Source organism: Phacochoerus africanus, chromosome 7 (genome assembly GCF_016906955.1).
Source record: "Phacochoerus africanus isolate WHEZ1 chromosome 7, ROS_Pafr_v1, whole genome shotgun sequence".
Classification (NCBI taxonomy): Eukaryota; Metazoa; Chordata; class Mammalia; order Artiodactyla; family Suidae; genus Phacochoerus; species Phacochoerus africanus.
The window spans coordinates 71,643,156-71,667,619 of record NC_062550.1 but is presented as its reverse complement, the minus strand read 5'-3'; the positions used below and the strand labels follow the sequence as shown (position 1 = coordinate 71,667,619).

The window sequence follows — 24,464 nt, the reverse complement described above, 5'->3', positions numbered from 1 at the left end:
CAGAGCTGAAACCCGTTTCCTGGTATACATGTGCTTTCTCCCTTTTCTACTGTGTGTGCCTGTCTTTGTAATTTGGTTCAGAGCCACCACTTGCCGTGGTCCCAGGAACACTTCCTGAGATGGTCATTCCCAACACTCCCAGTTCCCTCCTCACCCTCCTCAGAACACTTTACAAAGAGTACTCACTATGGGGTCAGGGATTTCATGTCATCTTTAATCCACCCAGCAGGTTGGGCTGCTGGGATAGTGCCTCTCAGGCCTTGATGTGCAAATAAGTCACCTGGGAATCTTGGGGAAATGCAGATTCTGCTGAGTAGGTCTGGAGAGGCCCGAGAGCCTACATTTCTAGCAAGCTCCCAGGTGATACTGATGCTGCTGGTTCTGACTGGGGAGCAAAGGTATGGAGGGGAACAATTTGGCTGCATGTGACTGAAATCCAGCATGAACTGGTTAAGCAGGACAAGGAATTTATTACAAGGATGTTGGGTGTCTCATAGAGCCAGTGCCACAGGAAACCTGGGGCTCAGGAAGAGCTGGTACCAGGGAGGACTCTGACTCTGCTTTCCTCCCTGCTCCGTTCTTCCTCTTGGCTCCGTCCTTCCTCCACCCCTTTCTTCCTTCCCCTCTGTGCTGGGCAGTGCTGAACAGCTCTCCCCACTGTCCTGTGGATGCCATGCCTTCTTGCTTGATTGACTCTTTGTTTTGGTTGTGCATATTTTCCAGTAATTTCCTAAGAAAGTGAGCAAGGGAGTAAACTTTTTGCTTACTAACATAATCGAAAATGCCTTTGCACTTGATTGACAGTCTGCCTGAGTAGAGTTTTAGCTTCCAGAATGGCTGCTGCGCAGTCTGCTGCCTTTTCACTTGTGTGTCCTTTGCATCTCATGTCTGAAAGTTTTTAGATTCTTCTCTCTGACCTCCAGGGTTCTGATGTGCCCTGGGATGGGTCTTCCCTCGGCCATGATGCTGGGTATCCAAGGCACCTTTTATTTTATTATTTATTTTTGTCCTTTTGCCTTTTCTAGGGCCACTCCCGAGGCATATGGAGGTTCCCAGGCTAGAGGTCTAATAGGAGCTGTGGCCACCGGCCTATGCCACAGCCACAGCCAGGTGGGATCCGAGCCGCATCTGCAACCTGCACCACACCTCACGGCAACTCCGGATCCTTAACCCACTGAGCAAGGCCAGGGATCGAACCCTCAACCTCATGGTTCCTAGTCGGATTCGTTAACCACTGCACCACGACACCACTGCACCCCCAAGGCACTTTTTGATCTGGAAACTTACATCCTGCTGCTCTACCAAAAAAAAAAAAATACTTTAAAAAAATTTATATAGTTTTTTCTTACCCACTCTCTTTTTTCAGTCTGTTGAAAAAAGAAGAGCTCTTTTCAGGAGCTCCTGTTGGCTCTCCTGACCAGTTCCTTTAGCCTTCTATATCTAATTTTCCATCTCTATCTCTTTGTTTTACTTTCTGTGGGATTTCATAAACCTCTTTTTCTAACTTTTCAATATTTATATTTTTATTCATATTTTTAATTTCCAAGAGTTCTCTCTCTTTTTTTGGGGGGGAAGGGTCTCAGAATATTCCTTCTTTTAACAGAACACTGTTCTTATTTCATTGCTGTAATAGCTTCTCTCCAGGAATGTTATATTATTTTCCTTTTTTGAACTTTTTCCTCTCTACATTCTTTTCTCTATGTTCCTGATTTTGTTTTATTAAGGTCTCTTTCATGTAAATTTCTATTTATATTAAAAAGGGAGGGCTTTCCCATCATGGCTCAGCAGAAATGAATCTGACTGGTATCCATGAGGAGGCAGGTTCAATCCCTGGCCTTGCTCAGTGGGTTAAGGATCCAGCATTGCTATGAGTTGTGGTGTAGGTCACAGACACGGCTCAGATCTGGCTTGGCTGTGGCTGTGGCATAGGCCAGCAGCTGTAGCTCCGATTCAACCCCTGGCTTGAGAACTTCCATATACCGAGGATGTGGCCTTTTTTTAAAAAAAAAAAAAGTGGGGCTGAGGCACAAACAGTTCACTGGAAAGGGAACCATGTAGAGACAAGTAACCCTTTGAATCTTTTGAATTCTGAGCCATTTTCGTGGAAAATCTACTCAAAACACTTTTAAAGCTTATTTTAAGCTTTCTGTGCATGGGTATAGCTTGTCCACTGCAGATACAGAGATGGGTGTTGAGCAGGTTTTTCTGAGGGGACTTCTCAATGTCAGTGTTTAAAAGTCCTCTCTCTGAGTCAAGTCTTTTCTGATGAGAATCTTTTAGGCTCCTGCCAGGGGACAGATGTCGGGGGAGGGTATACACCTAGCTGACAGCTTTCTTGAATGAGGGTGGAAAGAAGGCTGGCTATCCCACAGTTCAGAATGCAGATTTTCAACCAGGGAACTCAATCCTCTCCAGCAACACACCCAACCGACCCGTAGGCCTCTAGAATGTGGTTCTCAAGCTCTCTGGGCTGAAGGACCAGTTGTTAATCTCCAATCTGTCAGAACCCACACGTAGTCCTAGTGCACATGATAGTACATGTGACCCACCACGCTCGACTCACAGAGGTCAAACATCCACACTGGCCTGGACCCTGCTCAGCAAGAAGCAGCCATGGAGCAACCACTTGGCTATTGAGTAAGTCAAATATCTATAAAAATTATAAACACTTATTCCTACTCTTTGCATCTCTGTATCTGTTTGGGGCTAGTAACAAAGTCTATGGACATAAACCAGTTCACAACCACACTTTAAGAACCATACAAACTATTGCTTTTGGAATGGATTAGCAATGAGATCCTGCTGTGTAGCACTGGGAACTATGTCTAGTCACTTATGATGGAGCCTGATAATGTGCGAAAATAGAATGTGTATATGTATGTGTAACTGAGTCACCATACTATACAGTAGAAAAAAATTGCATTGGGGAAATAACTATTAAATAATAATAATAATAATAATAATAAAGAAAAAAAAGAGCACTGCCCCTGAAAAGAACAAATCTCTAGGCTCTTACTGCGGAGCCACCACTAGGCTCAAAGGGGGCAAGGGAAGAAACCTGGAGGGCCACACTGCTCTGTGAGTGGACTTTCAGCCCTTCCCCCATCTCAGCTCTGCATCTCACGCCCACACTCCTTAGTACCCGATGTTTCCAAAGTTAGTGCCTTCCTGATCTGCTCATGTCCCATCATTGGGTCCTTTCTGCTGGACACAGCTTCTACTTCTCAGCCGGGTCATGTTCCTTCTTTGCTCTTCTTATTTCTTCCCCCATTCTCTTTGTCTTTGCAATTTACACTTTATTATTATTATTTTTATGGCCACACCTGCAGTATATGGAAGTTCCTGGGCTAGGGGGTGAAGCAGAGACACAGCTGCCAGCCACAGCAACATCATATCTGAGCCACATCAGTGACCTATGCTTAGCTTGTGGCAATGCTAAATCCTTAATCCAATGAGGAAGGTCAGGGATCCAACCTGCATCCTTATGGATACTAGTCAGTTTCTTAACCTGCTGAGCCACAATAGGAACTCCTGCAGTTTATACTTTTTTTTTTTTTTTTTTTTAGTTTTTTAGGGCTGCACCTGTAGCATGTGAAGGTTCCCAAACTAGGGGTCAAATAGGAGCTGCAGCTGCCAGCCTACACCACAGCCACAACACAAGATCTGAGACACATCTTCGACCTACATCACAGTTCACGGCAATGCCAGATCCTTAACCCACTGAGTGAGGCTAGGGATCAAACCTGCGTCCTCATGGATGCTAGTCAGATTCATTTCCACTGAGCCACAATGGGAACTCCTGCAGTTTATACCTTAGAAAATACCTTTATCATTGTTGAGATGGCAATACTCCCCAAGTTGGTGTACGGATTTAATGAAATTTCTATCAAAATCCCAGCTGACTTCTTTACAGAGTTGATCCTAAAATTCATTTGGAATTTCAAAGGACCCAGAATAGCCAAAACAATCTTGGAAGAAAAAAAGCAAGTCTGGAGAACTCTCATCTTCCAATTTCAAAACTTACAACAAAGCTACAGTAATCAAGTAACCAAATGTGACAGTGGCATAGGATAGACATTTAGATCCATGGAATAGAATTGAGCATTCAGAAATAAACCCTCAGATCTATGATCAACTGATCATCACCAAGGGTGCCAAGATAATTTAAGGAAGAACAGTCTTTTCAGCAAGTGTTGCTGGGCAACTACTGGTATGAGGTAGGGATTCATAGCCACATGAATCCCTACCTCATACCATATACAAAAATTAACTCAAAATGGATCACAGACCTAAATGGAAATGTTAACAATCTAAAAACTATTCATGAGGAAAAGCCTTAGACACAACACCAAAAGCACAAGTAACAAAAGGAAAAAAATTGGACCCAGGAAAATTAAAAACTTTTGTGCTTCAAATAACACCATCGAGAAAGTGAAAAGAGAACCTATACACTGGGAGACAATACTTGCAAATCATATATATGATACGAGACTTGTATCCAGAATATATAAAAAACTTTTAATCATCTATAATAAAAAGACAACTCAACATTTAAATGGGCAAAGGATCTAAAACAGACATTTTTTTTCCAAAGAACATATATCACAAGCACATGAAAGGATGCTCAACATCATTAGCCTTCAAGGAGGTACAAAGTTAAACCATAATAAGATACTACTTCATACTCCCTAGGAAGCTATTACCAAAAAGACAGATAAAAGCAGGTGGTGTTAAGAATGTGGAGAAACTGGAACCACATGGACTACTGGTGGGAATGTAAAATGGTGCAACCCCTTTGGAAAACAGTCTGGCAGTTCCTCAAAAAATTAAACCTAGACCATATGACCTAGCAATTCTGTTCCTAGGTATATACATTCATACAACAAATAACTGTCCAAAGCAATGTTATTCATAACAGTGAAAAGGTGGAAACAACGCAAATGTTCATCAAGAATGGATAAGTAAAACATAATATAGCCATACAATGAACTACGATTCAATGATAAAAGGAAATGATGTATTGATACATGTTCCAACATGAATTTTGAGAGCAGTGCGCTAAGTGAAAGTCACAATGGATTACTTTTGTATAACTCTCTATAAAATGTGCAGAATAGGAAAATCTATACAGATAAAAAGTAGATTAGTGGTGGCTGCCTAAGCTGGGGCCTTCTGGGAGGGGGAAATGGGTATGGAGTTTTTTGGGGTGATGAAAATGTTCTAAAATTGATTGTGGTGATTGCACAACTGTGACTATACTAAAGGCCACTGAATTATACACTTCGAGTAGGTGAATTGTATGGTAGGTCAATAAAGCTATTATAATGGAGTTTCTGGGTCAGGTCACCATGTCTAACTGCAGCTCTCCAGTGCTGTGAGCCTTGACCACGGGCCTCTCCAGCACGCCTTATGCGCAGTGCTTCTTGGTTATCACCACACTGAGAATCAAATCAAGGTCACACATTTGTTCTTAATCTAATGGTAATTTATGGGGTTGCTATTGGCTTCATTAGTGGCTATACCTAAAAATAGTGTTTACTGAGGCAGATAAATTAATAAACTGTGCTTGACTCTCTTATTACGTAGGAAGGGTTTCTTTTATTTTTTTTTCTTTTATTTTTAAAGAAGATCTCTCTCTCTCCTTTTTTTTTTTTTTTTTTTGGTCCTTTGGCCACACCCATGGCATATGGAAGTTTCCAAGCCAGGGATTGAACCTGAGCCACAACTGTGGCAATGCCAGATCTTTAACCTACTGCACTAGTCGGGGATCGAACCAGCATCACCACAGAGAGAAGCTGGATCATTAATGCACTATGCTACAGTGGGAACTCCAAGATATCTCTTTTTATTAATAGCAAATAATATAAAAAGTATCTGTCTACCTGCCAGCCTGGGAATACATTCTAAATGAGCATACAAACCCAGTTCATTTATTTAATCGACAAATATTTATCAAACATTCACTATGCACTGGCTACTCTGCCAGGTTCTATGAAGGCAACAGTGAACAATTAGGGAGGAGAGCTGAATAAATAAGGCTTTAGGTCAATGTGGACACAGCTTTCAAAGGACAAAGATTTCCCTGCCAAAGAACTTGGTGTTTTAACTATTGAGGAATTCAGAGAAATGTCTACACATATTTTTTCCCTTTGAGACCTCAAGGTTGAATTTTTAAAATTACATAACTATTAGAATAACACTAAGAGAAATGGGGAAGAAGTTTATAACAACTCTGCCACCTGCCCCCCATCAATCTAATTTCAAACCTTTTCTCCATTCCACCCATTTTTTAAAGCTTCTAGCTCCTTTCCCCCAGAGCTTTGACAACCTTCATCGCATGTCTCTCAGAGGATCCAGTTCAAAGAACCTCCCAAGACTCACTTTGAGAAATTCAGACCGGAGGCATTGAAGCCTGGTAGCAGCCAAAAAACCTACCCTGTGCCAGTGGCTCAGGAGATTGGGGAGTAAGGGAGTAAATGTGAATCCCAGCACCAATTTGCTTCTGGGCACACTCCCCATGACTCAGAAAATAGACAGCAGAGGCCGAAGTGTGTGTAGAGGGGGGCAAAGGCCAGGTCCCAGTGCCAGGGTGGTGAGGGCTGCCACACTCCCCCGTGCTGGTGTCACTGAGGTCTCCGAGGGCCCCGCTCTGCGAGGGCAAGTCCCTGCCTTGCAGGAGGAGGTCCAAGGATCAGAGATGAGCAGTAAGGTCTGGCCCGGCCATGCTTCTCAGTGGCTTGCACTGTGTCTAGGACACCTACCCTATTCTCAGGGGCTGTGATTCTCCTAAATTCCTTGGAGTTAACTTTGTTATTCTCACAACTTGAAGGGTAGCATTTTTTTATCTTACTTTTTTTCCGGTCGCACCTGCAGCATGCAGAAGTTCCCTGGCCAGGAATCGAACCCGGGCCACAGAAGTTGCCCAAGTTACAGCGTGACCATGCCAGATCCCTCACCCAATGAGCCACCAGGGAACTCCAATTTTTTTTTTTAATCTTAAAAGGCTTACTTTACAACATGATTACAAAGTAAAATATATAGAATCTTTGAAATTTTCAGAAAAACAACACAAAATCAAAATACTCTATACTCTGACCACTCAGAAATAACCACAGCCAACACTTTCATGTATAATCTCCCATTCTCTAGTTCTAAGTATACAGCATCATAAAGCACACACTTTTAGAGTCCTACTTTGTATCCTAATTAAGTTATTTGAACACTACCCATGTCATCACAAATTTTATGTAACACCATTTAAAATAACTAGCATTTAAAAATACTAATATCCCATAGTATGATTATAGCGTAAGTACTTAAGCAATCTGGTATTGTTGGTTACAAGTTTTCACTATTACAGATGGTACCATCATGAACATTCTTTTTTCTTTTTACAGCCATACCTGTGGCATATGGAAGTTCCCAGGTCAGGGACTGAATCTGAGCTCCGGCTGGGACCACCGCTCCAGCTGCACCAACACGGCCAGATCTTTAAACACACTGCATTGGGCCAGGGATCCAACCTACACCTCCACAGTGACCCAAGCCGCTACAGTTAGGTTCTTAACCCACTGTACCACAGTGGGAGCTCCAACTTTGTGTTTTATCTGTTTAGTATTATCTCTTTTTCTACTTAGAAAAGAAATACATGCTTGTAAAAAATTTTTTTAATTGGAAAAATACATATTTAATAGGATTTAAAATTTCCCTTAATTCTACCATCCAGAGAGAACTTCTATTAATAATTTGGTGTAGGAGTTCCTGTTGTGGCTCAGTGGAAATGAATCTGACTAGCATCCATGAGGATGCAGGTGCAATCTCAGGCCCTGCTCAGTGGGTTAAGGATACAGCGTTGCTGTGAGCTGTGGTGTAGATCGCGGATCTTGAGTTGCTGTGGCTGTGCTGTAGGCCAGCGGCTACGGCTCTGATTGGACCCCCTAGCCTGGGAAGCTCCATATGCCACTGGTGTGGTCCTAAAAAAGACAAAAAACAAAAACAGAAACAAAAAACACTTTGGTGCACCTGAGGGGTAAGTACCTCAACTGACGCCAAGTGAGCAGACTGCCTTGATGGCCACGTTTGAAAGGTCTCCCTGCCTTTTCCCTCCTTTCTCACAAGCCCAGGCTGAGTCACGATTGAGCTCCTTCTCTGGAGGTGGCCTGTAGCCAGTTCCACACCATCTGCATACTCAGCACAGCCTAGGTTGGTAACCTGGACAAGCTGGGGCAGCCACCTCAGCCCTGCTCTGGAATTTGGCTGTCCTCTCCCTGGCAGAGGAGGAGCAGAAAGGGCACGAGAACAAAGCAGGGTAGATAGTCACCTGGTAAATGCAGGTTCTGGCACTCAGCCTCCTGATGCCCAGGGGAAGTGAGTGAAAGCCCCTGGGATGCAGCCAAGTCTGGAATTATCCTTGGGCATCCTAGAAACAGGTCATTGGGAAGTACTATACATATAGATCTACACGCACACGGGATTAACAGCCATGGGCTCACACACAGTGTCAGCACCCAGCTTCTGTAGGCCAGAAGCTCCCTACCCACCCCATCTATCCAGTAACATGCTCATTTCTCTGCAGATGACTTACCTGCGGATGTTTGTGAAACGTGTTTATATAGAGGGATTCATTTGTCTCTGGAAGGGAACTTCCACCTATACAAAAGAGCCCAGAGTTATACAGAAACATCCTATTGGTGATCCTCAAAGGTCCCTTATGCTGGAAGGGTTCGATATTATACAAAAGGGCACAGTGAGGCAAAGGCTTTTGGACCCTCTGGCCTTGAACGGTCCAGCGTCCCTGTAGACCAACCACACTCCAGCCCATCATCACCTTCCATTCAGAGTTCATTCCATTTTCACAGCTACAGGCTCCTGCACCACTTCCTAGTGCTAACTGCCAGTGGTAATTCCAACTAAGAAATTTCCCCTTCTTTGGCTTCTAAGATCCTACCTTCTCCATGACATCTTCTTGGCCAATGGAAAGAGGAGTGGGGATTTCACTTGGCCCTTTTCATCTCAAGGTACCTTTTGTTTTTTTGTGTGGTTTTTGTTGTTATTGTTGTTTTTGTTTTTTACTTCTTAGGGCCACACCTGCAGCATATGGAAGTTCCCAGGCTAGAGGTCAAATCAGAGCTACAGCTGCCAGCCTACACCACAGCCATAGCCACGCTGGATCCAAGCCTTGTCTGCAACCTACACCACAGCTCACAGCAACACCAGATCCTTAACCCACTGAGCAAGGCCAGGGATCAAACCCACATCCTCATGGATCCTAGTCGGGTTCATTAACTGCTAAGCTACAAAGGGAACACCTCAAGGTACCATTTTTATGAGACTTTTTCAATTCATCATAAATATAAAATATCTCCTTGGCTTTACATAACATGAATAGTATAGGTTGCACTGCCTTTATTTTTGGATCTGACCCATTCCTTAAACTTGTGTTTGTTTGTTTTTTTCTTTTTGGCTGCTCCTGCAGCTTGCAGGTGTTCCTGGGCCACAGATTGAACCCAAGCCATAGCAGCAACCTGAGCCACAGCGGTGACAACACCAGATCCTTAACCCACTGAGCCACAAGGGAACTCCCATTTATTATAACTTATAAAACTGGCAGTGTCACTGTTCTCATGTGTACAACCTTTAGTATCCTGATCAACAAAACAGAAGTCCATCTGTAAGAGAACATATGATAATAACACCAATTCTAAGAGTTACTGAGTAATGTGCCAGGTGCTCTTGTAAGTCCTTTCCATGCATTAACCCATTTAGCCCTCACAACAATCTCATCAGGAAGGCACCATTGCCATTTTCTTTTCATGTGTGAGGAAACAGGCACAGGGAGGTTAACCCTGTTAAGCCCTGCCCAAGGTCACACAGGTGGTAGAACCAGACAGTGTTCATAAGCTCACAACCTCTAACTATGAACATCTTAGTGTTTAGCATTCCATGTTTTTTTCGTTTTTTTGTTTTTTTTAGGGCCGCACCCCAAAGCATAGGGAGGTTCCCAGGCTAGAGGTCAAATTGGAGCTGCAGCTGCTAGCCTACACCACAGCCACAGCCACACAGGATCTGAGTTGTGTCTGCGACCTACACCACAGCTCACAACGAGGGATCCTTAACCCACTGAGCAAGGCCAGGGATCCAACCTGCATCCTCATAGATCCTTTTCCGGCTTGTTAACCACTGAGCCATGAAGGGAACTCCTAGCATTCCATGTATTAAACCATATGCCGTGGGAGCGGCTCTAGAAAAGGCAAAAAGACAAAAAAAAAAAAAGTGTTTCTTGTGGCAGAAGTTTAGCATTTTGATGTCTATTAATCTTTTTCTTTGTGATTTATGCCTCTTTTTTAATGTTTGGAAAATCCTTCTTCATTACAGGGTCACTATCTTGGCTTCTGGTTTTATTGTTTCTTTTTTGCCATTAGCAAATGGAGCTATTTGACATTTATTTGATGAATAATATATCCCTTTCCCTGTGGTTAGTTTGTGATATTTCCTCAACACTAATTAGTTTCTCATTTATACTAAGATCTGTATCAAAGTTGAATGATTTATTTAACTTTTTTTTTTTTTTTTTTTTTTGCTATTTCTTGGGCCGCTCCCACAGCATATGGAGGTTCCCAGGCTAGGGATCGAATTGGAGCTGTAGCCACCAGCCTACGCCAGAGCCACAGCAACGCAGGATCCGAGCCGCGTCTGCAACCTACACCACAGCTCACGGCAACGCCGGATTGTTAACCCACTGAGCAAGGGCAGGGACCGAACCCGCAACCTCATGGTTCCTAGTCGGATTCGTCAACCACTGCGCCACGACGGGAACTCCTATTTAACATATTTTTTAAAATTAAATATAGTTGGAGTTTCCATCATGGCACAGCGGAAATGAATCCGACTAGGAAACATGAGGTTGCAGCTTCAATCCCTGGCCTTGCTCAGTGGGTTAAGGAGCCGGCATTGCCATGAGCTGCAGTGTAGGTCGCAAACGTGGCTCAGATCTGGCGTTGCTATTGCTGTGGTGTAGGCCAGCAGCTGTAGCTCCAATTAAACCTCTAGCCTGGGAGTTTCCATATGCCGTGGGTACAGCCCTAAAAAGCAAAAATAAATAAATAAATAAATATTATTGATTTACAATGTGCCAATTTCTGCTATTCAGCAAAGTGACTCTCTTAGACACACACACACATATACATATACGTTCTTTTTTTTTTTCTGGCTGCACCCATGGCATATGGAAGTTCCCCACGCCAGGGGTCTAACTCCTGTCAAAGCAGCAACCCAAGCTGCTACAGTGACAATGCTAGATCCTTAACCTGCTATGCCACAGAACTCCTATCACTTATGCTTTTGATATCATATCTAAAAAAAACGCTGTCTAACCTAAGGTCACAAAGATTTACCCCTATAGTTTCTTCTGAGTATTTTATAGTTTTAGTTCTTTAATTTAGGTCCATGGTCTATTTCGAGTTAATTTTCGTATATGCGAGACCAGGTGTGAGATCACCTGGGTCCTACTTCAGGCTTCTGCATATAAATAGCCAGTTGAGATGTGCTCTAAGTGTAAACTATGCACTTGGGAATTCTAAAGACTTAGAATTAACATTAGACTTGACATTCTTCAAGGAATAAAGTCAAAGGTTGAGAAGATGGAGAGAGAACAAAGACTACCAAAATAAACTTGAAAGATTAACAAAATAACAAAACAGTTTCTAGAAATGGGTGGAAAAGCATACAAAACTTAACCATGAATACCTCCAGCAATGACAATAACTATAACTGGTATCAGTAATTCCGGTATTATTCCCCAGGCGCTGCACTATTTTATATGCTTTCCCTTTTTCACCTACACAGCAGCCCAGTGAGGTAAGGGTTTGTCCTCATCTTGGGGAAACTAAGGCTCAGAGAACCCAGTCTGTCCAAGGTCACCATGCTATAAGTAGGAAAGCCAGGCTTGATGCCATTCTGAGTCCAAAGTCCGCATTTTTATCTGTTATAGACTCACGGAAGGGTCAAGGAATGCAAATAAGATATGCATTTGGCTATAGCCTGGCCTTGGTTTTAGACAGCTGGAGGGATGAACAGAAGAGGAGGGGCGAAGGATGACGTGGTAAAAATGGGGGGCTCTCTCTGCTCAAGACTGACATGCCACACCTGCTGCTCCCAGGCTGGCTCCATCAGAAGGCTTCCTGTAGAGTGAGGCCCAGCCCCTGCCCCCACCCTTGGCCTTCAGAAGCAGCTCCTGGGAAGCCTGGCAGCGCCCCCAGCCCAGCTGCATTGTAAGATAAGATAAGACTCTCGCTGAGGGACCCGGGAAAGAAGCCAGCCTGGTGACGCCCAACTGCTCTCTCGGTGACGTGTGTCCACAGCAGCCTCCATCTCTCCAGGGACTCAGCTCAGCCAAGAGGCCTCTGGTTTACAGTGGCCTAAAACCCTATACAATCTGTGGAGCTCCGAGAGCACTGCCCTTCCAGAGGCTCTGCCATCAGAATTGCCCCCGACCCTCTGGCCCAGGCAGCAAGCAGCCTTCAGTCCTGGGCAGGAGTGACTTGGCAGCAACAGCCGAGAGAAAGAACAGACCTTGCATCAGGAGGGTCAGCACCCCCAGACTGTTGACGTGTATGGGCTATTTCTGCCCCAACAGCACGCTGTCAGCTGGCAGGAGGTGAGGAGCGATGCACAGGGAGTTGCGACACCCAGGCATGGTGTGCGGGGACCTTGCTAAGGCCTGGGGCCCCATCAGGCCCTAAAGCTGCCTCCACTGCTGGTTCACAAAAACCACGGGGAGGTGCGGGGCCCTGACAACCCTGACATCCAGACAAGAGCCAGAGCACCAGGGAACCTTCAACCCCCTCTAATCTGGGTCGTGACGCACTGCTCGCCACCTGCTTGGATGTGCTGTTGCCCTGGGCTATGGACTTCGGCCCCCAACAGGTTTCCAAATGCCCTGGTGCAATGGCCCTGTCAGGCTACTGTCATCAGCACTAGGCAATGTGGGCACAAGTTTGCCAAAAGTGCCCTCACTTTACAGAGAGCTGCATTCCTGGAAAGCTGTTCAGGAAGTGAGTCCCGTGGGGCTGCGCCGCTGGGGGCAAGATTCAAGACTGAATTCCCAGTGTGGCCAGAAACACAGGGGTCATCCTTAACCCTCCCCTTCCCACACCCTGACAAGCATCATTCAGCAAGTGCCCAGTTCCACCTCCTTCCCCTCTCTGGGGGGTGGGGTGGGGTGTCCCATTTCCCTCCCCATCCTGCCCCCACTGTGCCAGACCCCACCGTGTCTCCTGGACTCCTGACTCTCTTCCCTCTAGTCCATCCCAGTGCTGCCTCCAGGGTGACCCTTCTCAAATGCTGCTGTCAGGATGTCACTTTGTGAGGAAAACCTTCTCACTGCTCCCAGGGTTCTCAGGATATCTGCTCCACCCCCACACCTCTCCAGCCTCACCTCCAACCTGCCACCTTCCAGCCACACCCAGGGACCCCTTGGGTCCTGTGCTCTGAGCCCACTGCTCCCTCTGAGGGTCTGTCCCCTCAGCCCCTCCTCCAGGCCAGGAGAGAACAGACTAGTCGGCACACAGAAGGTGTCATCAAAGGCCTCATAGGGAACAAACGCCCAGGATGGAAGGAAGACCTCCTGGGTGGTGGCGAGGAGGGGCGCCGAGGACATTCCAAGCGCAGGGTGAGGGTGTTCAATCACATTGAACATGCACCAGACCCTCTGCCGCCTCTGCTCACAGGTGCCGAGGCGAGGAGGCGGTGGAGACCAGCCAGAGGCCGGGGCAAGAAGCCCTGGACTAAGACAGGACAACCTGGCTTCTCGTCCCAGCTCCAGGACTTCACCAGTCAGACGGTCTTAAGGAAGTGACTTCACTCCTCTGCCCTCACTTTGCTCATCCTTACCATATAGCCTCAGCGTAGGTCCTCAGGCAGCTGTGCAAATTCTATACTAGCACATGTGTGCAAACATTCTGTCCTGTGCAATGTCAATATTTGAGGCCCTTGGGCACTTTCTGCTGCTCACTGGCGAGTAAAGTGGCTCCCGTCCAGGCTGCTTTCCTGGGGACTCTGGCCTACTTCCCATGCTCGCCCTCCATCCAGGTATCTTGAGTCTCTGCTCCTGACCCAGATTAGAACTCTACTCCATTACCCTTTAATCCTGACAGAGACACCCGACAGGAAGGGCCAAGCCTGCTCCCCTGACAGGTCTTAGCAGCAGGACTAGGAACTGCCCACTGGTACCTACTGTTTCCCTGTGGCTTTGTTATCCCCAGACATCAGCGGGGCCCCTCTCTTGCTGGCAGTGCCACCATCTGCTCAGATCAAGGGTGAAAGGCAGAGAGGGAGGGCTGTGAGCATCATCTTAAGCCCAGCCCTCAACTGTCCACACCACTGGAGCCCAGCGAACGGTGTCCCAGGGGGTGGCAGTGGTTTTCTCAGGCAAGCAAGGTCCCAGGGGAGCCCCACACCCTGCTCCCCATAAACCAGGGCAGAGGGCTCCTTTAGGAAAGGGCTCTTGATGGGAATTCAGAAACCTGGGTTCTGGTGTCATCACTGGCCAGCTATGTGACCTTGAACGGGTCCCATGTTTCCTCATTAGTAAAATGAAAGGGTTGGACACAGGGCTGAAGCTGATGTCCTGAGGCCCGACCAAATCGTGCATGGTTTGAGGCTGAACTGCTTTAAGCGAGGCCAGCACTTCTCGGGAGAAGCATTTCCTGCCACGACCACTACTGAAGCATCGGAATCTGTGTTCTTTACTGCTCCCCAGTCCTGGCATGTGGGAAAGGAGCCAGGAGCCTCTGGCCTTTTGGACACCATTATTTAAGAGACAGAATCTCCACTGGCCACCGACAGGAAGTATCAAGTACAGAACCAGATCTGGACAGATGATCTTACCTCTGAAGGCCAACCTCAACCCAAGACACGGTGAAGCAGTCTCCCGGCTTCCCCAGGCCTGTGACCCTCTTGGCAACAAGAAATCTGTAGTACCTCTCCCCTGCACTAGCAGGCTGGCTTAGCTTCAAGGGTCTGGCTTAGAAAGGGTCTAGCAACCTAACCCCCTGGTTTAAAGCTCCACCATTACCATCCTAAAATTCCTTTTTTTTTTTTTTTTCTTTATAGGGCCACACTTGGGGCATATGTAGGTTCCCAGGCTAGGGGTCAAATCAGAGCTATAGCTGCTGGCCTACAATACAGCCCCAGCAATGCCAGATCCTTAACCCACTGAGCGAGGCCAGGGATCGAGCCCAAAACCTCATGGTTCCTAGTCAGATTTGTTTCCACAAGCCATGATGGGAACTCCAATCCTGAAATTCTTAATAAATTCTGAACTATGGGCCCTCAGGGTCATTTTGTACTGAGCCCTGCAAATTATTGTGGGTTACACAGACACCCACTTGGAAACCAGTCTTTCCCATTAGGGTAGTGGTTCCCAAGGCAGGACTCTGACCTCCAGAGGATTCTTCTTGTCTCTCAAGATCTGGCTGAGATGACATTAAAGTCTATCAGTTCTCCTCCAGATGAGTGGTCTCCTGCTTCCTCACTCCATTTGTCTCTCTCACATGCTCTCTCCCTTTTTGTAATCCTCCCAAAGCCGCCCCCACCCCCCACCCATCTAAATTAATCACTTCGCGGCCATGCCCTCTCTCTGACTTCCTTAAATACAGAGATGCCCGGTAACTGTTTATTGACACGGGAAAGCAAACAGAGCTATCTTCTCAGAACAGAGTACAGGGAGGGCACTGCACACAGTGGGCTCTCAAGCAATGCTGCTGACTCATCTGCAGTGTAGGCTGGCGCATTATAGCCACGGCCTTACCCATGCCTATGCTGCATTACATGGACCAGCATTCTCTCCCCTTCCTACCTGGTGAGGAAGGATGAAGCTCCAGGTGGGGCAGCTGATTTTAGGGTTTCCAGGTGTGGGACCCCCCCCCCCCACACACACACACCCACTGCAGGTCCAGCTCCAAAACGCCCCTTGGGAAACGGTATCAAGAACCCCAGACACTGCAAAGCCCTTTAAAGTCTGCAACCCACTTTCATTAACATTCTCCTCAAACTGTCCTGAAAGTCAAGACAAATACTTAAATATCTATTGTGGGGTTGTTCTAACATTTTTCCTTTTACTGTATGTGTTCTTTGAGGAAAAAACAGGAAATACTAGGAAAATATTAGGATTTTTTCTTGAGGAAAAATTAGGAAATAGAGATAAAACCCAAAGAATAAGGGCAGCTCAAATCCTCGGGCCTAGAGATGACACTGTTAACATTTTACTTATTGCATCTCTGCACATAATATGTATCTTTCAAAACAGGATAATGCCTTCACTGCTTTGTAATCTTATTATTCTGGCATTTATAGGAAGCTAACAGAGGTCCTAGGTCACACAGCTGTTGAGGGCAGTGCTGGGGTCCACATCCCGGAACCTGGCCGCTGTTCAAACTCCAAAGGGGCTGGAGGCACTGGCAGCCATGGGAACAGAGCCCCAGCAAAGAAGGGTTTGCTCGGACTGGGCTTTGGGGAAAACACCCCGGAACTACCTGGATGCCCAGCAGCTCAGCAAGGGCGGGGCCAGGCCGGGCCGGGCCTGGCTGCCCAGAGTTCCCACCTCTGCAGAACTGGACTTTGCCTTGCGGTAAAATGCACAGGGATGACAGGATCAGCTGTCAGGCAGGGGCCAGAGGGAGCAGGTGCCAGGTGGCAGGATTGGGCTGCACAGAACTGACCCCAAGAGCAACTGGATATCTGTTAGGTGGCCTGGGAGGGCTCTCCTCTTGATATTTTTAGAAAAAGAGTGAAGGCCCAGCAGTGACCCAACAACTGCCTTGCTGCCTGGGGCAGTGGCCCCAGCTCTAGAAAGGTGATTCCAGCCTGGGGCTAGGCCGTGGCTAAAAGCATGACTTGTCGCCTGCCTGCCTGACTCCTTCCTCCCTTGCCTCTTTCCCTCCTTCCCTCCCTCCTTCCTTCCTGAGCACACAGTACTAGCTAGAACCTGAGTTAGGGACTAGAGGAAAGGTCTCCTCTGGGCCCTGGGCTTCTTCAAAGGTGGCAGAACAACAAGAGGTGACCAGAGGCTTGCAGAACAACAGTAGTTCAGAGTTGGAGCTCTGGCCTCAGGCAAACTCAGGTTTGCGTTTTGTCTCCTCTGCCCCCAGCTATGTGACCTCAGGCAAGTTGCTTAATCTCTCTGAATGATGTCTCCCCTCTGGAAAGGTGTCTGTAAGAAGTAAGTGAGATAATGCATAAACACACTTAGAAGAGTGTTTGGAACAGGCTAAGTGCTGGGTAAACACAGTTACTGAAAGGCTGTACCTTTGTAAAAGTTCTGGAGCTCGGGCTGTTCAGCGTGTTCAGCATCCCCCGGGGGGTCACGTTCCAGAGAAAGTGAGGGGTTGGGTGACAACAGGACTGGGGCCGTCCCGGCGCTTAAATCGAGGATTTGGCAGAGCTGGGCAATGGCTCACCCCTTGTGCGTGTATACACCAAATCACACACTGGCTCCTCACGATGAAGGAGGGGCTGGAGTCCTCGCGTTTTGCCAAAGAGGTGTGCAGACCAGTAGGTCGCGTGAGCTGCCCAGGGTCGCTGAGGGAAGACATGGCCGCGACCTCAGTTCAAATTCCTTGACTCTAAGCCCAGAGCCCCTCATCCTCTGCCCTTCGCTTCTCCCAGACCCTGTCCCACGGCACCACTGCTGCTGCACAGCGCGCAGGAGTTGGGGTTGCTGGTGGATCCTGAGGCCGGAGGGGAGAGCCCAGGTGGGATCTGCTGGGCCTGGAAGGGGAAGCGGTGAGTCCCGGGGCCGGGGTTGCAGCAAGGCTGGCAGGCAGACTCTGGGCAAGGCAGCATCTGACTCGGGGTTGGACGACCTCCAGGGCGGTTAGCAGCCTCGCTTTGACCCCGGGACGCAGTGCCCCAAGGACTTCTCACTGCCCTAGTCTTCCTCCCACGCCTAAAACTGCACCTGGGACCCTTCCCAGGTGCAGTACCCCCAACTCCTCAGCAGTCCACCCATCGGTGCCAACCCCGCGGACGTGGGCACCCACGCATGTGCGCACGTACGTACGTACGTACGCACGCACGCACGCTGAGGGCCAAGGCAGGATGGAAGAAGCCCACGTGGTAGGCAGCTATGGATAGGGGAAAATTCCTGCAGCGCCCGAGGGCTCCGTGGAGGAGGGCCACCGAACGCAGCTCACAGGGTCCTGCCCTTTCAGCGCCTTCTGGGTGAACACAGGGGTGACAAAGCCATCGTTCGCTCGTTGGGCACGCCAGGCTAGGGGCCAGGTTCTGGGATGCCACAGTGAACAAGACAGATAAATCCTTGTTCCTGTGAAGCTTATCTTCTGGGGTGGGATTGAAAGGGTCTTTTCATCTCTCTTTATGCTTCCCCCTTTATGCATTTGATTTCCTGCTAAGCCTTGTCACTTGAGGGGATTAGGGGACAGGGATATGCAGAAGGTAGGGATTTCTGTTGTCTCCTAGATGCCCAGCACAGAGGCGCTGGAAACACGTGGGATCTTGGCAGGCTCTCCTGCTCTGCTGGGTGGGGTGGGAAATTCACCACCTTCCCTTTTCCCATCTCCGTGTCAGATATGATCTGCTGATGAGGTCTGCTCACCTGGACCACAGCCAGGGACTGTCGGAGCAACTCTCACTGCTTATTTTAAGTGCCTGAAATTCCAAGGAAATAATTCTTGCCTTTTGCAAACATACAATCTAGTGGGGAGGTACAAACTCATATGCACCGTCGTGTGGAATGTTGATATTTTGCTTTATGATGAATTGTTCTGAGAGTCATTTTCACTCACCCGTGTTGAGGCCTCCTATCTGGACTCAGGTTCCACCGCAAAATCTAAGGTTCTACAAAACCAAGAAACGCTCAGTAAATGTTTAAGTGAAGAAATGAATAAAGTCTAAGGTTAAATTGATCAGGCTTTGTAAAGGGACCATCCCTTAGTATTTGGTGACTCAGGGCAGTTAATCTCTTTGAGACTCAGTATCTTCACCTGTAAAATGGGACAATTAATACCCACTTCATGGGGGTTGTGTGTGGCATACAGCAGTCTCAGTATTTAATTATTATTGTTTAAATCTTGGCTCAGTTTGTTGGCCTTTGAAGGCTGGTAGGCAGACAATGAGCAGAGATGGGTCAGGCAAGCTTGGGGAATGTCGCTGAGAACCCCAAAGCCTGGAACAAAGTTCCAGATGGGTCTGGAGGCCCCAAGAGCAACTGCAAACTGTGGGAGGGTGGGGTGTGTGTGTGGGGGGGGACACCTCTTGTTCCAAGTCTCTGTAAGTTTCTAAGTGGCAACTCTAAGATTAACTTTGGACCCTGACCCAGGTGGCTGACAAGGTGACCTCTTGCAGGAGACATAGAAAAGCTTCCTGACAAAAAGCAAGCAGGCCCCAGGGGGTTCTAATTACAGCCCCTGTGCCTTCCTGTCCCTTTGGCCTGCTCTGCCCCACGTGCCTTTTTTCAGAAAGAAAGCCTGTTACTTCCTGGACTCTCAAGGGAGCAGAAGGCCTCCTGGCTGGGGGCTGCCCCAGGGCCTGCCGCGATGTCTGGGGCCCCCTGGCGGACGAGAACGCGCCTTACACCTTCCCTGGGCAGCCTTCGCACGCGTGCACCTGGGGGAGGGCTGGCGCCTCGCGGCTCCAGGAGATTTCTGAGCAGGCGGACACCTCACCCGCAGTGGATTAGTGACTGTTGACTTCCAAGGGCGAGACTCACTGCTCTTGGCACAGGAAAGGCCGCAGGCTGAGGGCCTGCCCCAAACACAGGCCTCAGGGGTCCCGCCTTTGCAGGCTTTGGCCTGAAGACCAGTGACAGCGTCCAGCCTGAGTCATTTGTTCCCTGAAGCAGGATACCAGGGTAGAAAGGCTATCCCTAGGCCAGGGGCTTCTATTTTAAAGGCAAATATTCACTGTCCAAACAGCACACCCCTCATGCAGGAGTCTGGGTTGAAATCCCACCTTCAAGGATCCATTCTTTTGCCTTTTTCCAAAAAACTCTTTGAAGTAACACTTTCACATAAAAATGTCAATGCTGTCATCATTTATCATGCATTTCATGTGGGCAAATCACTGAACTGGGCACCGTGGAATGTGGAAGATGGATTCCCCACCACAAAGCAGGCAGCTGTAGGGGCCGCCTGGAGAGGTCTGAACACAGCCCAGGGTCCAGAGGAAGGGCAGGCCTGGGGGGTGGGGGCACTGGGAGGAAAGGCCGTTCGTCCTGGAGGGAGCAGGAGAGGTACGGAAGGGTGGGGTGTGTGCAGGGAACAGTGAGTCATGTGGTGTGGCCCAGTAAGGAGGCTGAGCCCTCTGCCCCTCTCCGGAGGGAGGAGGAAGAGGACACCAGGCTGGAGAGGTAGGTGGAAGCCAGCTGGGGGCGGGGGGTGGGGGGTGGTTTCTGCACCGCAGATTCCTTTGGGGACCCAGTGTAGGTGGGCTTGCCTGAGAACTGAAAGATGCGCCTGGAGCAGCCTGAAGGGAGGTCCCCCAGGTGGGTGAGGAGAGAAGGCAGAGAAGCATTTCAGAGACCAGGGGGGCTGCTGAGAAGACAGCAGAGGCCCTGGAAGAAATTTGGGCTGGGGCGGGCTGAATCAGAACACTGCCCTGAGAATGCCTCTAGGCCCACAGGTGGGAGTGCAGTCTGAGCGGGAGAGATTTCTCCCTCATCTCACCCTTGTTCTAAGGCTTCACAGTTTGCAAAGCACGTTCACCCACATTCTCTCATTGATCTTTTTAACAGCACTCTTGCTGAACTGGGCATACTGTTCTCATTTCATACATGGAGAAGCTCGGGCCTGAATGAAATGAAGTTGTAAATTCTGCTTTATATTAACCATTGGTCTTCAGGGGTGCATATTTGTTTCTGTTTTAATTTTAAGACAGTTCAAACATTCGAGGGGTCAAAATTCAGAATGTCCAGACGAGAGTCTATCGACCCTCTTCTCCCAGCTGCCCGGGTCACCTCTTGCCAACGTGAACTCTAGCCTTTCCACCAGAGTGAGGCAGGGGCTCAGGGACAGCCCCACTGCAGATTCAGGAAGGTCTGAGGCAAGGGTCGCCTGGGAGGTGTGTCAAACCTGCTCTTAGCAAATGTACACATGGTCTTCTTTCAATTTAGGCCACAGAAATTTATCTTTAAATCCCAAACTCCTCGGAGGCAGGGAGTATCTCTTCAACTTCGAGGAAGTTAACAGGCTAGGGGTTAAAATTATAGGCTCTGGCAGATACAGAACTGGGACCTTGAAGACAGCCATGTGACCTTGAGCAAGTTACTTACGCTCTTGAGCCTCCACAATAAGGATGTCCTCACCAGTTTCACAGGGCTGTGGGGGACCTGACTCATGTCCTGCATTTATCTGTGTGTCAGGCAAGATCTGTACTCTGCAACTGGGAACTGCCATCATTCCCAGTGCTCTGAGTCCTACTGTGTGCAACAGACCTGGGCACCCTTTCAAACTTAATCCTGACAGAGGACTGAGGATCTCAGGCACCTAATTAAAGGCAAATGGGCACTGCAGGCCATCAAATCCATATATTTGGATGCATCGCGCTTTCTGGGCTGGGACTCGCCCTTCCCTTATGTGAAACCAGCCCTCCAAAGGCCAGGCTCTTCACCATTTCCTCTTCAGGGGGCTTTTCTGGGTAGTCGGGCATTTTGAGGCCAACAGAAGGGCTGAGAGCCCACCACTCCTCTGGGCTGTTTTGTCTGAGCCCTGAGTTTGAGCGGATGCACAGGGAAGCTGCCATATGGCTTTTCTCAGGGCTGACAGGAGGGACTCATTGGAGGGTCATCCCTGCCCTGGAGCTGCCCAGGGCAAGGGACTCTTGGCCTCTGCCCCTGACTTGGTCCTCTGCCACCTGACCTCTGCCCCAACCCCTGAGCCTCTCCACTCAGAGCAGGGGCTTCTCCACCCCTGGGGCACTCGCAGGTGGAAGGGACCCCAGAAATAACTTATCCCACCTTCCTCATCTCACGGATAAGAAAGGGAGCCCAGGGGCAAGAACGAGCTCCTACACCCAGCTTGTTGCAGAAGCAGGACCTGAGCCTGGCTCCAGCATGCCTTCTGTGGGTCCCTCCCAGTGCTGCAAATCCCCCTCAAAGTTGGCGTTTTCCAACAGGGCCACTCCTGCCCTGGGCTCCAGGTCCTAAACACTGAGCAGTGGAGTCCATGGCTTTTTGGTAGGACAGTTACTTACTGCTTTGGGAGAACATCCCTGTAATCTTGTTTCCAAGAAAAAACAGAAGGCTCTGTGGAGCTGGTGGTCCCCACGGACCTCACTGTCAATAAACAATGTAAAATTTTGTTTACTTTTCTGTTAAAAGAGACATTTCTTTTCCATCCTACTCAAGTTTTGTAAAGAAACAAAAATATAGGCCAGCAAAGATTAAGGGATAAATAATTGTCTGGCAGAACAATGCAGTGATCCATGACTTCAAGGGATGGAATCCACACTAGCCCTGGGAGCTGGGACTTGGCAAGATGGCTGGGGAACAGGGAAGTGTGAGCAGGAGGAGGGAAGGGCGAGGACAAGGGAGGGGAACGGTTGTGCTGGGACAGGCCCAGGCGTGGGGCAAACTGGGGGACCCAGGGATCAGCCCCTGGTGTCACCCCACGCGTCTCCAAACCCACCTTCTCTTGTTTCTCAGGACCCAGGAGCCCACCGTCACATCACCCGGAGCCCTGCTGCTGGGCTCGGGGCTCGGTTGGCAGGGACCGACAGGCCCCCTTTCCCGTGTAGGCTCTCAGGCCCGAAGCCCCGCTATCTTGGCGGAAAGTGCAGCGCGAGGGGTGGAAGGCCTAAGGGGTCCGTGGAAGTCAGACCGCAGACGGGGAAATGAGGCTCGAGTTCTCTTTCCTTCGGGGGAGGAACAGTCTCAGGCGCCTGCAGAATGGGATTTCCCTCCCGGCCTGTGGATGTGGAAACTGAGGCCAAAGCGAAAACCCTGAGGCGGGGGTCCTAGGCCCTCGCGGAGGAGGCTGCGCTCGCGGACGCCCCCAGGCGCAGGCTCCGGAGGCGCGGGGAGGGGCGGGGCGGCGCGGGGCGGGCGCAGGAGCCGGCGTGACTCAGGCTGGGGCTCTAGGGCCTTTGTACCCAGGCCGCACGGCCTTAAAGGGCCAGCGCCCGCCCGAGGCAGGAGCGCGCGCCCCGCGACCGCCCGCCGCCCTCAGTGGGGTTGCCCGCGGGCTCCCGGCTGCCGGCACAAGAGGGGCATCCTGCAGGATTTAGGGGTTCATCCAGTCGAATCCTCAGACCATAAGCGAGGGCCCTGGGTCATCACAACTATCCCTTTGCCTCAGGGCTGGGCTGCACCTAAACCGGCCAAGAGGAATTAAGAAAACCCTTTCCCTGCTTTTTATAAAGATGCTACCACGGGGGACCCCTTCTAGGCAGCCTCTTTTGGGGTCTAACAGCCATCTGTCTTCTAACCAGTCCCCACCCTGTAGGTGTTCTGGAAGCCCTCCCTCGGTGACCCCGCCATCCTGGCCCCTATCAGGACTGGGCTATTTGAACCCTCCCTCATTTGACACATGTTTAGTGGGTTCTAGGTAAGGCTCTACCTCCTCCTGGGCCTGGGGGGTCCACGTTTCACTCCAATCCTGCCCCTAGACTCATGGAGAGAAAAACCATCCGCCCACCTCTGTCCCCGACACCCCTCCCCAGACACCACTCTCCATCCTCCCCGCTCCTCCTTCCCTTCCCCCCACCCCCTTCCCCCTCCCTCTCCCCTCCTCCTCCTCCCCCCTCCTCCCCCTCTCCTGCGCAGCCCTCTGCCAGTGTGACTCCCTCAGACCTGTGCGCCACCATGTGGACACAGGAGAATGGTGCTCTCAAAGACTTAACAAAGGCCCCTGCAGAGCTTCCTAACAGCAGGCCAACTCAGAAATGGCATACTCAATTATGAAGCAGACTTGAATTGGCACAAGTCAAAATAAAAGCAGGCCCTAAATTAGTGAGGACACCAGAAGGCCAGCCTGTCCTGTGCTCATTAGGAACCCATATCCTCTATGAAAGGAAGGCCTTTGGGGGACTTTTTTGGGGAAAAATTTCAGGTGCGGCATATGGAGGTTCCCAGGCTAGGGGTCCAATCAGAACTACAGCTGCTGGCCTGTGCCACAGCCACAGCAACACAGGATCCTTAACCCACTGAGAACACAGGATCCTTAACCCACTGAGCAAGGCCAGGGCTGGAACCTGTATCCTCATGGATACTAGTCAGGTTACTGCTGAGCCACAACAGGAACTCCCTGGGTTTAAGGTTTTGTCCACTATTAATATGCACATTTTCAGAGAGGGGGGTTCTTTCCCTTAAGTTTTCATAGTAATTTCACAGTTTATTGGATCTTAGACTCAGAGCTGAGTTTGGAAGGATGAGAAAGTGCAAAGCTCAAATCACCAGTGGGCAAACTGGAGGGTAGGGTGGGAGGTCAAGGGAGCAGGCATGGCCAAGAGGG

The 24,464-nt window shown here is 49.1% G+C and overlaps 1 long non-coding RNA gene across 2 annotated transcripts; it reads right to left on the bottom strand.

Moving 5' to 3' along the window:
• Positions 1-7,968: 7,968 nt before the first annotated feature.
• LOC125131819 (uncharacterized) lies at positions 7,969-23,023 on the bottom strand. Of its 2 annotated transcripts, XR_007136029.1 has the most exons (6): positions 22,641-23,023; positions 22,207-22,288; positions 18,804-18,855; positions 17,305-17,577; positions 8,585-8,649; positions 7,969-8,419 (listed from the first exon to the last, which is right to left on the bottom strand). It is a non-coding gene; the product is annotated as an uncharacterized LOC125131819 (long non-coding RNA). The 2 variants fall into 2 exon arrangements; XR_007136028.1 differs by lacking the exon at positions 17,305-17,577.
• Positions 23,024-24,464: the final 1,441 nt, after the last annotated feature.